Genomic DNA, 14,984 nt, shown 5'->3' on the forward strand with positions numbered 1-14,984 from the left:
AATATATACAAAAATAATAAAAATAATAATAAAATAGAAATAAAATCAAACACCAACCTACATTACTCATTTACAATTTTTTTTTTTTTTTTATTTTGAATTTCTGAAAGCAGAATTGTACAAAAAATAAAATAAAGTAAAAGAAGAAAATAAAATAAAATTTTATTTAGACGAAGATGTAAGAAATAAAATAAAAAGAAATGAGGGAGAAGTAAAGTCGGGAAACTCTACGAAAAACTAGTGTTTAATGTCACTAGAAAAACGTTGGGGTGACTCACTAGTCGAAAGAATCAAAAACCGGATATGAGACATCCTCGTTAATCCGTTTGTCTATTTTCCCAAGTGGATCCTTTCTCATAACAACAAATTCATCTCCCAAAAGAATGACTTGAAAAGAAATGATGTAAGATGCAATTTTTTTCCTTTCATCAATGGTCTTGAAAATGAAATCAATAATGGACAGTCTTGCACTTGGCAAAGCAACGTCTTTCAAAGACTCAATTGAATTATTAAGAAATGCACTCTTTTCATCCCTTTTCTCTTCCTCACTAATCACCATCTCTTCACTTTCCAAGTTAGCTATGGAGTTCATTAAAGAGTTCACTTCATACGTGGAGCTTTCGATGTCAAAACCACATCCTTCATACATTTTCAAAAGGCACGCCTCAAGAGGATCATTGGGGATAATAAAAGGAAGGATCCCTTTTACAAGTTCCTCCTTTTCCTCTCCTACCTCTATAGTGGTCAACAACTCCTCACTCTCTAAGGTATCAATTTCCTCATGCTCAAGATTATAAGGAATGTCCTCATAATTCAATTTATGCTCTATTGGATTAGTCACTAGCTCACTTGCCTCACCCTCTTTTATTATCATGTTTTGCTCACTTTGATTAGTCATTAATTGACTTGCCTCTTCTTCCTCTTCCTCTTGACGAGAAAGAGTACTTGCAATTTCCTCAACTTGAGCTTTTAGCATCGCTAGCTTATGAGAATGATAATTAATAAGTTGTCTCCTTTCATTAAGTTCATCAATTAGAGCTAACATTTTATTTTCAAATCCGAGAGAGTAAGGTAATGGAGATGGTTCTTCATAAAATGGTGGGGGAGGGTAATAGTCATAAGAGGGATCATAAGAATGATCAAGTCCATTATATGATAATGATTTATGAAATGTATTGGACTCACTCTCATAAGGATCATGATATGATGGAGATGCATAAGGATAAGGGGTAAAATTTTCCCCCAAACTTGGATCAAATAAGAGCTCCATTCACATTCACAATCCAAAAACCATAAAATAATTGCCTCGACAATGGCTCATGCATATAACAATGAAAGTAATGGCCTCGACAAGGACCTATGCTTGGATAAAATATTTAAGCATTATGAAAGCCTCAACAAGGACTATCTCGCAAGCATAGAAAAATGAACAATTAGGGTAAGAATTGCTTACAAAGGTCCTTAAGCAATTTCAAATTCCAATGATTGCTTTAAGCTCCAATGTTCACCTTTCTTGTATCAAATATCTAATTGCATATTAAATGAGAAAATAAAAATAAAAATGACTTAAAAGTAAACAATCAACAAAGAACTAATGTCTAATTCAATTCTTTAAAAACAGTTAGATCCCCGGCAACGGCGCCAAAACTATGGTGCGACCGAGCGTGTGCACAAAATAATGCACAACACTTTAGGTTTAGAAATAATGTCAAGTGGGCACCATATTTTAAAATTTATAAAACCACTAAACACTTATACTATGGAGTATGAAGTGAGCAGGGATCGTCCCAAAAGATCTAAACAATTATAGGTTTTCCAGAATTGAATTATACTTTAGTGCTTCTGTGATTGCCAAAAGGGTTTTGTTTGTGATTAAAACTAATTTTAAACTAAATGATTCCAATAAAGAAATAGAGTTTAAGAGATTGGAAAGAGACTTAGAGTGTAGGATTCACCACTAAGCACATTCCCTAACTCACTCACTTTCAACTAATTGGGGAAATAATACTATGTAATCTATATGTGGCTAACAAGAGCAATGAAAAGTGTAAACCATCAATTTCAAGCATGAATCAACTACCTAATGACAATTAAACTAAGTGTAGTGCAATTCACCCATTCAAAGCATGATTTATCAATCCAAGTTACAAATTTAACACACATTAATCTAGAAGATAATGCAATTGTGACAAAAAGTATGGAATTCAAACATAAGTATGGATGGTCTACTTACCTAATAATTGAATTGCAATTAAATTCATTAAACTTAAATTAAACTAATTAAACATGAATTTAAAACTAATTAAACAACAAATTAACCTAAACATGTAGTACCATCCATCAAATGTAAGCATTTTTCATCAATTTGAAACACAATTACAACTAAGCAATACCATGCATAGCCATCACAAGAATCAATTAACAAAGAATTCGTGTGTAAAATTTGTTTATCAATCAACCGTACATAAGACAATATGAGATTAATACAGATAATCAATTGGAAGAATTTAATTCATAATATTCAAGACTATACACTAATTACATAAATTAATCCCCAAAAAGTATGAAAAGAGAGAGAGAATAGGTTACATGCTTAGGGTTTATCCAACCCTAAGTAGAAGAATCAGCCACTCATGGTTGATGGAGTCGAAGATAGGACAATCCCCATCATCTGCTTCATCTTCTCTGAACTTTTCTTCCAAACCCTAGCCTGTTCTTCTTTTTCCCTTTCTTCGCGTGTTTTTCCAGAGAGAAAATACGATACCACGATACAGAAAAAAAAAAATAATAATAAAAATAAAACTCTTTTTTTTTTTCTCTAATAATCTTTACTTAAATAAAAACTAAAACTAACCCTAATCTAATGGCTCACTGGGCCTTAAGTAACAATCTCATTAAAGCCCAACAGTTCCCAAAATGAGCCCAAAAATTAAATAAAAACTGTAATGTTGCTAAGTCCTGGGGGATCGATCCCCCACCCTGGGGATCGATCCCCCCAGAGTTGACAAATTCCTTTAAGCCTTATTCAGCTCCATTTTTGTCCCGGGCTATTTGGTTTGCTTCTCCATCTTTGGGAACATCATCAAAGGCCCGAAATTGACCGCTTTGTGCCATTGTCTGAAAATCTTTGCTTAACTCCAAAAAGGCTTAATTGGACCGTTCTTAGCTCATTTTAACTTTATTGCCCTGAAATACACATAAACATAAATTAGGACTAAAACATAAAATTAAGATAGATGCAAAGACTAAAATACCTTAGCTTAGGTGTTGAAATGTGCAACATTTAAGCACTTATCATCCCACCGGGCGTGCCAGAAATTTATACACACGAATTTTGTAAGTCTGCAAATAGAAACAAAATATGGAGCAAATAGTAATTTATTAATTTGGAAAATTTAAGTACAATCCTCTGTAATAATATTCTTTACAAAAAGAATGGTTCTCTGATTCGATCTCCTTTTTGTTGTTGGTTAGATCCAAGGGCTACACGAGCTTGTTCTTGAATCACCGTGGAATTTGATAAAGAACGACACGTCGTTGGATGTGCTTATTGTTGATCACCGTGGGATTTGATGAAGAACGGCACGTCGTTGGATGTGCTTGATGTTCTTTGCTTTTGGATTTGGATTCTGAATTTGTGTCTCTGACTTCTGAGTCTCTAGATTTCTGAGTCTCTGAACTTCTGAATTCTAAATCTGTGTCTGAATTTCTGGACTTCTGAATTCTAAATTTGTGTCCGAATTTCTGAACTTCTGAATTTTGAATTTGTGTCCTTTGTTGAATTTGAGGAAGAGCGGCACGTCTTTGGATGTGCTTGTTGTTCTTCGTCTTCAGAGAGGATTTGTTGAATTTGGTGAAGAATGGCACGACTTTGGATGTGCCCTCTGGATTAGTGATTCTCTCAATTTCTGGACCTTCTGGATTTCTGAGTCTCTGGATTTTTGGACTCTGAATTTGTCTCCCTTCTTTCTTCCTCTAGGCCTCTATTTATAGGATTCTTGGATCCATAGGATGATGACATGTGTCATCTCCTGATAAGGATAAAATCATAACTGGGTAGGCCGAGTATATTATGATAATTTTCCTTACAAACAATTATTCCAAATATATTTTATTAGGAATAATTATTTTTTTGTTTAACCATCTAGGCTGGGCTAATTAAATAATTTAAGTGGACCAAGCTTGGGCCAATTAAATAACTTAAGTAAACATTGACCACATATTTAATGGATCCATTTGTCAAAACCAAAGCCCACTAAAATTTTAGTGTCTACAGAGACAATGGAGGAATACCGTTCGGCCGTTATGCATGAAGCAATGAACTTTGATCAAATCAAATTCATCCAATTGCCAAGAGAGCAAAACGAAGATGCCGATCGATTAGCCTGCAATGCGTCAAGTTCTGGAGAAACTTTGGCAAGGGTCATTCTAGTTGATGTGTTATGTTAACCATCTATCTTTGAGGAACCATTCAGCTTAGATCCTCGGCAAGTAAATGTCATACCATATGAGCCGAGCTGGATTGATCCAATCATGACTTTCATACGAGATAGTGTGTTGCCTGAACGAAGAGATGACGCAAGGAAAATCAGATCAAATGTCGCGAAGTATGCCATTATCCATAATCAATTGTATAAAAGGTCTTTCTCAGTTCCATACTTGAAATATGTTACCCCCACATAGGCTGGGCAGATCTTGCGAACTATCCATGACGGTGTATGTGGCAATCATTCAGGAAGGAGATCTCTAGCGCACAAAGAAATGAAGCAAGGATATTTTTGGCCAAACATGTCATGAGATGCAGAAGAATTTTCTAGAAGATGCGATAAGTGCCAAAGGTTCAGACCACTGATCCACCAACCACCTGAAGATTTGCACGCAATGGCCAAACCATGGCCTTTCGCGCAATGGGGGATGGATGTGGTTGGCTTCTGCCGACCACGAGATCACGGAACAAATACATTCTGCTTACAACAGATTATTTTACCAAATGGGTAGAGGCCGAACCATATCCCAGTGTAACCAAGACTCAAGTAAAGCGCTTTATTTAGAGTAATATCATTTGTCGCTTTGGCGTGCTGAGATCGATCGTTATGGACAATGGGACAAATCTTGACAGTAAGCAGGTGAGGGAATTCCTAGAGGAGTATGGAATCAACCAAAAGTTGGCAGCGGTTAGCCATCTATAAGCGAACGGTCAAGCCAAAATTACTAACAGAATAATCTTTGCATGCATTAAGAAGAAGCTTGAGGTGAACGGGTAAATGGTTGGATGAACTTTCAAATGTATTGTGGGCTTATAGAATAACCCATAGACGTCCAACTAGAGAAATCCCGTTCGTTATGGCGTACGGTACCGAGGCAGTAATACCGGTTGAGCACTTAGTTCCAACTGTTCGAAGTTTGGCCTAGAATCAAGAGCAGAACGATAGTATGTTAAATTTTAACCTTGATTTGCTAAAGAGAAAAGAGATACAATAGCAATAAGACTCGCGTCTTATCAGCAAACGTTTGTGAATAGCCACAACAAAAATGTGAAGCCTAGAGACTTTGCACCTGGTGATTTAGTTCTGAAAAAGAAGGTGGGAATTGCCAAAAAGATGATGTCACCATGGGAAGGTCCATATAGAGTGGCAGAAGCCATAGGAAAGGGGGCATATAGTTTAGAGACTATGGGTGGAAGATTGGTCAATAAACCATAGAACGCCACGTCTCTAAAAAGGTACTACCAATAAAAATTGAATTCCATTATGAGCAATGTTCATTTAGAATTACGTTCTTACAAATGTATAGATTCTTCAAGATTTATAAAAAGAACTCGTTCTGCTTCGAAATTTGATTGAGTAAAGAACACTAAGCATTTAGCCAAATAAGTGGCAAATGATACTACGAGCCGAATGCCAAACACTTACGTAAAATAAAAATTAAGTGACAAGTGGCATTCTAGCCAAGTAAGTGGCAAATGGCACTACGAGCCGAACAATTAGCCAAGTAAGTGGCAAATGGCACTACGAGCCGAATGCCAAATAATTAGCCAAGTAAGTGGCAAATGGCACTGCGAGCCGAACGCCAAACACTTGCGCAAAATAAAAATTAAGTGGCAAGTGGTATTCTAGCCAAGCGCCAAACATTTAACCAAGTAAGTGGCAAATGGCACTACGAGCCGAACGCCAAACACTTGCGCAAAATAAAAACTAAGTGGCAAGTGGCATTCTAGCCGAGCGCCAAACACTTAGCAAAGTAAGTGGCAAATGGCACTACGAGCCGAACGCCAAACACTTGCGCAAAATAAAAATTAAGTGGCAAGTGACATTCTAGCCGAGAGCCAAACACTTAGCCAAGTAAGTGGCAAACGGTATTATGAGCCGAACGCAAAACACTTGCACAAAATGAAGATCAAATACAAAAATTAAACTATCAGTTCATTTAAGCACAGGTTTGAGTATGAAAGTTTTGCAAAACAAAGTTATCATTTCATTCATCACCATAAAATAGTTCTTGATGTATAAAAAGTAACACTGAAATGAAAGGAAATAAGTACAAAAGCCAGCAGAGCACTATTCTATTACATCCTCTCTTGTGCCTGATCCATTGCCTATTCCATCATCCTTGGCTGCTTCATCACCACCGGCCGATTCATTGTCTCCCATTGGTTGCTTCTTCACCTCTGGAGGGAGAGTCAAGATGAATGATCTCTTCAGTTAGCAGAGTTCTGTCAATGGCAACAACTGTGGGAGGAACAATGTTGGTGATGGGAGGAACATTCGAAAGACAAACAAGTGGGATGACCCCTGAGGCTACAATCTCATTGCACTCAATGAATATATTCTCAGCAGGAACATGAAGTAGATCCTTGTAGACACTTAGAGGGTCAATGCCTAAAGAAGTGTTAAGGTCATCCGGACATCCATAAGAGCTTGATTCACCTTCAGGGGGAGATTAGTCAATAAAACCATCCCTATACCCCTCGGCAAACCTGAGAGCCCCAATCCGAGAGAAGCAGGCATGAAGAACCTTTATGCGACCATCAACTCTGCCTATGACATTAAGCAGAGCGGTGCGTTCGTTTGAGAATTTTTCTTCTGAAACGGAATAGGTCAACCGTTCAGCAACTAGAGTGCGCTGAAGGTCTCCCTTCTCAGCTTTCAAAGCATCTCTCTTGGTCTGCATGACATTATTTTCAATTTTCAGGACCTCCAGCTCATCGTGAAAAGAGTCTCGCTCATTCTTCAGAACATCCCTCTCAACTTTCAAAACGTCTATCTCCTTCTCTGATTCATTCAGTTTGACCAACAACTCTGTGTTTTTGGCTTTAGTTGCCCTTTCTGCTTGGATAGATCTATTAAGGCCGAGAAAGAGGGCTTTAATCCTCTTGTTCGCCATTTTAAGATTTCTCTGAAAGGTGATCATTAAAAACAGTGTCTGCACAAAGACACAAGTGTTCTAATAAGTACAAGTGCAAAGTGATCTGAACAAAAAAGATGATGAAAGATGGTATAAAAGAAAAGAGAGCTACCTTAACAGAGACTGCGAGGAAGCAGTGGAACATTTCATTGCAAGTCATTTTTTCCTGGGTCTGAAGATCGTGTAGGGTCCAAATACCCCTATAGAAGGCAAAGGAGGTGGCAGGATCCTTAAACACAGTGTCTATGGAAGCCACAATTGACCCATCCTCCCGTTTGAGCAAGGGGCGCCATGGAACCACTGCTAGGGAAGGAGACAGAAGTTCTGGCTGATTCACCCTCTGGAATGGTTATCTGATGAGAAAGGAGAGCGGTGATGACCCTATTAGTCCAGGCTCTTCTGGCTGGAGGAAAGTCATTTTGGTTAGAGCCACCCTCAAGCTGGGGTCTTTTACCCAGGCTCTTCTCCGAAACATTAGTTCGGACAGGGGAAGATCCCTCAGCATTCTGAGCAGTAGGTGGAGAAGTTTCGTTTGGAATGTCAGAAGGTTCGTCGTTTGGCAAGGTGGGTTGAACTTCAACCGAAGTAGATGCACAGGGTTCAATGGTAGGTTACTCAGCGTTCTGAGCCATAACGGAGATGGCCGGGGTAACCGTAGGAGCAGCTGCGGAGGAGGATCTTCTTCTTCTACTGAACGAAGGAATCTGAATATATTCCATGGTAGCACCAAGAACAGATATGTCAGAAAGGTTATCCAGTAGCAGGTCTGTGGCCGAGGGATGTCGTTCAGAACTTTCTCCTTCAAAAGATCGATTCTAGCCTTGCAAACGCTGTAAACCAATTCGTCATGAGGAATACGAAGGCAATCACAAAGAAAAGTGCAGAAACGGGGAAGGCAAATTTCACAGGGGTAGTCAGTCAGATGTTTCTTATATTTCTTATATAGAGGGACATAGCACTCTTAAAAAATGGTCAGGATAGGGAAAGTTTGAGCGAATAGAGTTCGCCAATTCCCACTGACCCCAATTAAAATTTTCCTCCAACCCTTTTCAGATGAGAGTTTGTCCATACAAATAGATCGTTTCTCAATAGGAAAGAAGTGAAAGTACATGTCATTGGTTCTGATTTTGGTAACTCGGTAGTAGAGAAGAAGATCTATGATATCTAGATCTAGATTCCTATCACGATTCAAAATCAAGAAAACTGATATTACCCTAAGGAAGTTGGGGTTAACCTGAAGAGGGGAAAGCCCTAATTTGCGGAAGACATAACAAAAGAACGGGTGTAAAGGAAATCTAATTACATTTAAGTAAATAACAGAGAAGAAGACCTCCCCTGGAAGAAGACCCTCACTAGATCTTTCATCCAAGTCCTCAGGATAAACCCTATTGTAGACATTGTTAGGGATTTTGTTCCCTGAACGAAAAGCCTCTAAGTTAGGAGCCATAATAATGGCGGAGGAGATTCTCAATTTTAGATTTTCTTTCTTTCAGGGAAAATAGTAAAGAATAAAGTTTTTGAAAAAACAACAAGGAAGTGAAACTAACATTAGAAAAAGGATTTGCAGAATACACCGCAGCGAAATGAGAGATGAAGAATTGCAAAGGAAGAACTCACTAGAAAGGTTAAGGAGAACTCACCGGCATCCGGCAAAGACTAGTTGTTGGTAGAGATGATTAAGAGAGATGATGTTTGAAGGTAAAGATGGCAAAGGAAGAGTAAAGACAAGAGCTTGAGGTGTGGGGTTTTAAAGAGAAAATGGCTTGATACCCAAAGAACTATGGCAATGATGGTACTTTAAATCTCAAAACGTGGGTCTCCAAACCAACCATTCACTTCCCCACGTCATCACCTAGAGTAGTCTCATCATGATTAAGTCCATTTGATAATCTCACCCTAATTAATTAAGGAGAGATTATGGGGCAGATAAGGATACCAAAAGTGACCTGGGCCGGGTATGACCCAGATTACTGGAAACGGGTCTTAAAAGAACACTTTGTTCAATTGAACCATCACTTATTGGGCCTAAGACCGGAAGATCAGTCTGGAAGCCCAATCTCAGAGCAAGGGAAATGGGCCCATATCTATAATGAGCCTAAAGGATCAGCCTAGCGTGGAGTGTTAGTTAGGAAGCTTCTAGAATGTTTGTAGAAGTCTATAAATAGACTAAAAAGATAGAGAAAAGGGGTTGAGATATTTTTGAAGTGTAAAACTATTCTTTCCAAATCGAGAGATAATTTTTCTTACATCTTCAAACCCAAACGGTTAAACTCAAGCCAACCCAAATACGTTCAAAATTTGTTAAACTCAATCCAACTCAAATACATTCAAAATTTAAAATCGAATTCGAGTTAGAATAGTTGAGTAAAAATTGATTTGATATTTGATTCCATATAGGTAATATAATTAATACTAGAATAGAATTATGTCTTATGTACATCTTTACACACCGTTTTGTGTTTTTATTTTGGTATTTTAATGATCAATTTTGACATTAATATCCAATGTTAAATTAATTACCGAAAAAAATATCTCATATTAAATAGATATAGTTATTTTGATGAAATTCATTATTTTATATATGTATTTATATATATAGTATTTTTTTAAAACAATATTATATGTAGAAGACGTTGATGGCAAAAATATAATATGTGCAACATCCAGAATTTAGCTTTTGTATTTAACAAATATCTTAATGAATTTAACGTCTAAAATATATTTAAATATTAATACATTCTAATACTTAAAATTTCAATTTTATTAAATAACCCTTTAACTTTAAATATACACTCGCTTACTTGAAAAAATAAAAAATAAAAAAACAAAAATAATAATCTGGATAAGTTGGGCCAAGTCTGTTCATATCTTGTTTTGCATGAGTTGGGCCAAACCGTTGAAACTAAAAAAACTATCTTGTTAGTCGTTCATGCCCACTACTTGGGCTGGACCAATACCTATTGGGCTGGGTTACAATAGAGGGAGAATAACTCCGGTGAGTTAGGACTCACATGGACTTAGTCAATCCGAGTTCACTTTTGTACTTAAATCTGACTAATAGAGCAAGCCGGTAAAAATACAAAACGACTGCTCCAATCTCTAACATGCAATGTATCATAAACTATTATTTTCTTAAGGATAAAATGCAGAAAAGCCTTTTTTTATATAAAAAAATTGCAAAAATATATGTACATACAAATTCATAACAATTGAAAATATGAGCAAATTGCCGTTAACATCTGTTGACGCCAAATTTCACCAATTTTTTTTTTACAAAAATAAAAAAGATCCTTAAAAATTGAATTAGTGCTCTTTATTTTTATTTTGTCTTAAGAGAATTTAGGTATTTTAGTGCTAAAATTGAAAAAATGTTCTTATTTGCTCAATTTGAAAAATATTGGAGGTTTTTTTTTTTTTTTTTTTTTTTTTTTTTTTTTTTTTTCAACACCAATGGTATATTGCACTGGCACATTAAACTTCTTCTTCTTCTTCTTCGTTTTTCAACACCAATTTCTGTTTAGCCTAGTCTAACTCGGGTGAGTCAAGCTAAGTACCCCAACTCACCGGGAATTGTCAATCTGAGTTCAATGTGAAAAAAAAAAAAAAAAACACACACACACACACCCTCTACTAATGTGTATATATATCCCTCACAATTGTATGTGCCCCTAATATTGGCTGACCGTTAATTTGTTTTACAAAACTCCCAAAATACCCGTAATATACCTTTAAAACTAGGTCTGATCGCGGTTCGAATCGATTCGGTTTGGGGGTAAAGATTAAGCAGAACCGATCCTCACGGATCGGTGAAAATTGAAACCGAACCGAACCGTGGGATCCTTTAAACCGAACCGTGAAGTAACAGATCGGTTCGGATTGGTTTTCACGGATTGGGCTGTAAGAGAGAAGACTAAAGAGAAGAGGGAGAAGAGAGAAGACTGAAGAGAAGAGGCATTGAGGGAGGCGTTGCTTCGATAGGCAGAGGTCGCGTTGCTTCGAATCTGGTGATCGATGGATTGAGAGGTGCGGCTAAGGCTGTAAGAGAGAAGATTGAAGAGAAGAGGTGCTGGATTGAGAGGCGTGGCTGAGGCTGTAAGAGAGAAGAGGTGCTGGATTGAGAGGCGCGGCTGAGGCTGTAAGAGAGAAGAATGAAGAGAAGAGGGAGAAGAGAGAAGATTGAAGAGAAGAGGGAGAAGAGAGAAGAAGGGCTGAGGGGGCGCAGCTGAGGCTGTAAGAGAGAAGAGGGAGAAGAGAGAAGACTGAAGAGAAGAGGGAGGCGTGGCTGAGGCTATGGCTGTGTAATGAAATGAGATGGAGTAATGAGTTTGGGTACTGCTAGGGTTAACTTAAAAGTTAAAAGAATAATTAATAAAAAAAATAATACTGTAAGCAATAAGTATATACTGTATATTGAATATTGCACATATATATACATATATATATATATATATATAATATTAATATATTAAGATAACGGTTCGGTTCGGTTCGGATTGGTTAACGGTTCAAATAGGTAACGGATCGGTTCGGATCGATTAACGGTTCGGATCGGTTTTTTCAGAGGCCAATCCGTTAACCGAACCGCGAATACCGGATTGTAAAATTTTCAAACCATCACCGAACCATGATATATGAAAACCGAACCAAACTGCACAGATCGGATTGGTTCGGACCGGATTAACGGATTGACGGATTATTTGTTCACCCCTACTTAAAACTTGAAATCAGTGTTTCTTACTTTTATTTTTTTCCTAAAGGCATTCTAAGTATTTCAATATTCAAATTACTAAAATGTTCTTATTTTTTTCTTAAGGACATTTTATATACACATCTGTATATAATCCAAGTGATAAATCTTTGTATTTTTTTGTATGAAATGTTTATTTTGCGATTCGCAACGATTCTCATAACAAAATCTATAACTGTACAGATTTTAAATGTAGCTTCATGCCGGATCAAATTCTAGCATGTTGATACATGGTCCCCTCTATCATATGGGAGGCCTGCTAATTGGAGTCATGAATGCTATGCCAGTATTCACCATCCACGCTTAACAAACACATCACCTACAGACAGCCAAAACCTAAAAGGCACACTTCAATTCATTATGTATGAATGAATATATGGAAGCTTAGATGCCAATTTTCCAAAGTGGAAGTCAGACTCACCTGTACTTACTACACCTTTCACTATAGAGTTTGTTTCGGTGCCTGCATGCACCCCGGACGGCTGTAATCGCTAATATGTGCAGAACGTTCACAAACCTTGTTAGTGTATTGCATTGTACAGACACTGCAGAGGATTCTAACTCTTAATGATAATATTACGCATAAACTGAGACGAAACCATAAATATGTTATTTTAAAAGGGATAAGTGCAAAAAACATCCTTAAAATTTACTTTGCGTAACACTTTTACTACCTATTTAAAAAAAGTGTATAAAAACACCTCCAATCTTTTTACATTGTGTAAAAATACTTCTTAATTAGAAATCTGACATAAATTAATATTGTAATACCTATTTTGCCCTTTAACTCTTTCAAAAATGCCCAATAGAATATATATGTTACTAATCTCATAGTATAAGGGTGTTATGTGCACATTAACTATATTTTTTTAAAACTTCTTCTCTTTATATATGTCTAAACTTTTTTTTTTTTTTTTTGAAACTTTGAGCATTTATAGAACAAGGATTTGATTTTTTTTTAGATTTCAGTTTATTGTTTTTCTACTTTTTTTTTTCTTTATTTATTTATTTTTTTCGTACCAACACTTTTAAACAAAAAAATAAAAAGTAAAAAACAGGGAAAAAATCCGAATATGAGTGTGCACTAGTTTTCGGAGTTTGGAACAGATTTGTTTTCTTTAGTTTGCACTATATATTTGTTTTTTATTTTTTATTTTTATCTTTACTTTTCTTTTATACTTTTATTTTTATTTTTTATTTACTTGTCCATTGCCGGCGTCCTCCAATAATATCATTTTCGATTATTTTACAAAATTATTTATTTTTGTATATTTTATAAAATGATTCAATAAGGGTAATTTAGTCAATTTATGGTTTACAATTGTCAAAGGGACCTATTTACACCAAACTGAAACTTTAGGGTTATTTTTTGCACGTGAGGGGTGTTCTCCAATAGTGTCATTTTCGGTCATTTTAAAAAATTATTTATATTTATATATTTTATAAAATAGTTCAATAAGGGTAATTTAGTCAATTTATGGTTTAAATTTATCAGAGGGACCTATTTACACAAAATTAAAACTTTAGTGATATTTTATGTACGTGAGGGGTGTGATATATACTGTAATCATGCTTTAAGGATATTTTTTTGCACTTGACCCTATTTTAGCTTGTTCAGACACCATGTAATAATAACACAGATGAGATGGGTACCTTTTTACATTTCAAAATACTTTATACTTTGTTTGGTAGGAGTGAAGGAAAAGGTGTGGAAGAAAAATAAAAAATAACAAACTTCTATCATTTTGTAAAGTTAGATAAAGAAATAAAGGATAATAGGAGGATGAGAGAGGACAAGTTCGCCTACTATAGAATTTTTAAATTACTATATCATCCTTTATAAATATTTAATAAATTCCACAAATAGAATAACTAATAGATTTTATGGTAAAATTTTTTTAATATTCTCACTTCCCTTTTATCCTACCCATCAAAGTAAATTGTCAATTTCTTCTCTTCTCTTCTATCGGGATGTCACATTCAAATTTTCTTTATCTCCCTTTCATCTAGAAGTATTGGAGTTCAAATTCTCATGAGAACAAATTGAGTTTGTGAATTTATTGTCAAGATCGAAAAAATTAATAATAATAATAGATGAGATTGAACTGTAGTTAAGTTAACAAATGGACTCAAACAAAATTAAAGACACTTTAAAATCCAAATGGACAAAAATAGGATGGGCCAGGCTGGTCTACTTCCATCTTTCATCATAATACAAACACCAACTAAACCTACACGGGTCTTATTTGAACAGTTTTAGGTCATCAGTCACTTGTCACTGCACAATTGTATTTTTATAGAAAAAGCAGTACTGCATATTACCCTTAAAGCTAGGGTAAATGACTGGTACTATATTGTCTGATGTGGCACATTATCATTGGTGGACCCCAAATCTTGCATCTAAATTGCTTGAAGTCTGCAACTTTTCGCATTGCTATCAAAGCATTAAGGGAGTGTTGGAGGTCGGTTATGGTGATCAATAAAAGTCGAGTGAAGGAATAAGTTTCTTCGTATGTAGTTGGTTGTACTCAAACCTATTAGAGACATACACACACAAACCAATAAACGAGTGAAGGAATTAATGAATTACTAAAGGAATTAATGAATTAGTAAAGGGTTAGTTTAGTGCACCGAGTTTGCAATTACTTGGTAGGAGAGAGTCATAATACACATTGTTTTATTTATTACCTTCTTTCTTAAACCTTTTTCACAAGGGAGTGCCTTTATCATTGGGTCAAGAAATTCATTGAAGGCACTAGTGGCAGAGTCAGAAATTTAGTTCAGTGGGGTAACTATTAACATTAATATGATAAGAAATTTTGAACCAAAATAA

The sequence above is a fragment of the Cornus florida genome, unplaced genomic scaffold, assembly GCF_030987335.1.
Source record: "Cornus florida cultivar Cherokee Brave unplaced genomic scaffold, ASM3098733v1 CherokeeBrave_3.0.0_Hap2_Chr03, whole genome shotgun sequence".
NCBI lineage: Eukaryota > Viridiplantae > Streptophyta > Magnoliopsida > Cornales > Cornaceae > Cornus > Cornus florida.